The sequence below is a fragment of the Orycteropus afer genome, unplaced genomic scaffold, assembly GCF_000298275.1.
Source record: "Orycteropus afer afer isolate SDZICR_OR568_19922 unplaced genomic scaffold, OryAfe1.0 scaffold00810, whole genome shotgun sequence".
In the NCBI taxonomy this organism is placed as follows: Eukaryota; Metazoa; Chordata; class Mammalia; order Tubulidentata; family Orycteropodidae; genus Orycteropus; species Orycteropus afer.
The window spans coordinates 758,653-761,279 of record NW_006922397.1 but is presented as its reverse complement, the minus strand read 5'-3'; positions in this window follow the sequence as shown (position 1 = coordinate 761,279).

Here is a 2,627-nt window from a genome sequence, read left to right as displayed (position 1 = left end):
GAGGGCCGATGAAAGAGGGGAAGGCCCTCAACAAGATGGATTGACACTGTGGCAGCGGCAATGGGCTCAAGAAGCAAGAATTGTGGAGTTGGCTCAGGACTGGGTAGTATTTTGTTCTGCTGTGCATAGGGTTGCTGTGAGTCAGAGATGACTCCACAGCACCTAACAACAACATATACATGTGAGAGCTAGACAATGAATAAGGAAGACCGAAGAAGAGTTTGTGCTTTTGAGTTGTGGTGTTGATTAAGAAAACTTTAAGTACCATGGACTGCCAAAAGAACAAACAGATCTGTCCTGGAAGAAGTGCAGCCAGAATACTTTTGGGAGCAAGAGTGGCCAGACTTTGTCTAACCTACTTTGATCATGTTGTCTGAAGGGATCATTTCCTGGAGAAGGATATTATGATTGGCAAAGTGGAGGGTCAATGAAAAACGGGAAGGCCTTCACCAAGATGGGTTGACACAGTGACTGCGATGATGAGCTCATATATAGCATGGATTATGAGACTGGCTCACGACCGGGCGTGTTTTGTTCTGTTGTACATAGGGTTGCTATGAGTCAGAGATGACTCAACAGCACCTAACAACAACAACAAATAAATAGAAGGACTTTCCATGCTCATAGATTGGTAGATTTAATATAGTAAATATGTCCATACTATCTAAAGCAATCTATAAATTTAATGTAATACCCATAAAAATTCCAATAGCTTATTTTGAAGAAATGCAAAAGCCAATCCTCAAATTTATATGGAAAAGCAAGGGACACTTAAAAGTTTAACCAATCTTTTAAAAGAGGAATAAATCAGGAGGATATACACTTACTGCTTTACTGGTATAATAATAGATGTATAAACCAATGGAATAGAATGGAAATTACAAAAATAAATTCATATAAGCGTATAGTAATCTGATTTTTTTAAAGGTGGTAAATCCATTATTCAATAGGGAAGACTCTCTTCAATAAATGATTCTGGGAAAACTAGATTTCCACATTCAGAAGAATGAATTAGGAATCATGTATAACACCTAGGAAAAAAGAAAAACATTCAAAATGTATTTTGAATACCATAAAAGTGTTAGAAGAAAATATAGGACTGAGGTTATGGGATGTAGTGTTTAGCAACAGATTATCAGATATAGTTAAAACAAACAAACAAAAGAACTTGAAAATAGTTAAGATCTCATAAAAATTAAGTAATTCTGTACATCAAAGAGCTTTATCAAAAATGTGCAAATACAATCAAGAGAACTGGAGAAAATTTTCAGATTGGGGTAATATTCAAAATATATGTAATATTTCTATAACTTAAAACAAAAAGACAAATATTCTAATAAAAAAAGGGCAAAGAACTTGAACAGACAGTTCATTGGAGAGAATATCCAAGTGGCAAATAAGCAGATGAAAAGATGGTCCATTCTTTTTGGACGTCATTGAGTTGATTCTGACTCACTGCTACCCTCTAGAACAGAGTAAGTAACAGAGTGGGGATCCCCATAGGGTTTCCTAGCCTGAAATCTTTACAGGAGCATATCACTTGGTCTTGTCTCCAGAAGAATAGCTAGTGGTTTGAACTGCTGACCTGTTGGTTAGCAACCAAGTACTTAACAATTGAACCATTAGGGGTCCTTTCATTAACCATTGTTGTTGTTGTTGTTATGTGCCGTGGTGTCAGACCCCACTCATAGCGACCCTTCCTTGGGTTTCCAAGGTGGTTATCACTACAGAAGTAAATTGTCCAACTTTCCTTCAGAGGAGTGGCTGGTGGGTTTGAACTGCCATCCTTCTGTTTAGCAGTCAAGTGCTTTAGAAACTATGCTACTAGAGCTCCATCATTAACCATTAGTCAGATGCAAATTATCAACTCATCTCCATTAGAATGTCAATGATTGAAAACAACAAGTTTTGTGAAGTAGTGAAAAGTTCGTGGTTCAAACCCACCAACCACTCCTCCTGGGAAGCAAGTTTGAACAATCTACTTCTGTAGTGATACCGCCTTGGAAACCCAAGAAGGAGTTGCTATGGGGGTTGCTATGGGTCAGATCCGACTTGATGGCAGTGACAGAGAAAGTGAAAACTTCATCCATTGCTGGTGAGAAAGTAAAATCATGTAGCCACTGTGGAAAATAGTTTGGTATTTCCTTAAAAAGATCAACATAGAATTAACATAAAACCCAGCATTCCCAATCCTAGGTATTTACCCAGAAAAATGAAGGTAGGCAGGCAGGCAGGCAAACAGAAACCTGTATACCAAATTTCATTGCAGCATTTTTCACAATAGTCAAAGAGTGTAAACACCCCAAATGCTCATCAACAGATAAGATAAATGAATAAGCAAAATAGTGTATTTTAAACCACCCTCATCCATGGAGGATACATTCTCAGAGCCCCATTGGATGCCAGAAATGGAGGATAGTAATAATCCCTATACCAAACTCACTTCTATAGCGTTGTTTCTGACTTACATTAAACAGCATTGGATTTCTGATGCTATAAATCTTTATGGAAGTAGATCTCCCCATCTTCCTTCCACAAAGCTGCTGGTGGATTTGAACCACTGTCTTTTTGCTTAGCAGTCAAATACCTTATCAACTATGCCAGCAGAGCTCCTTCTGAAGCATATA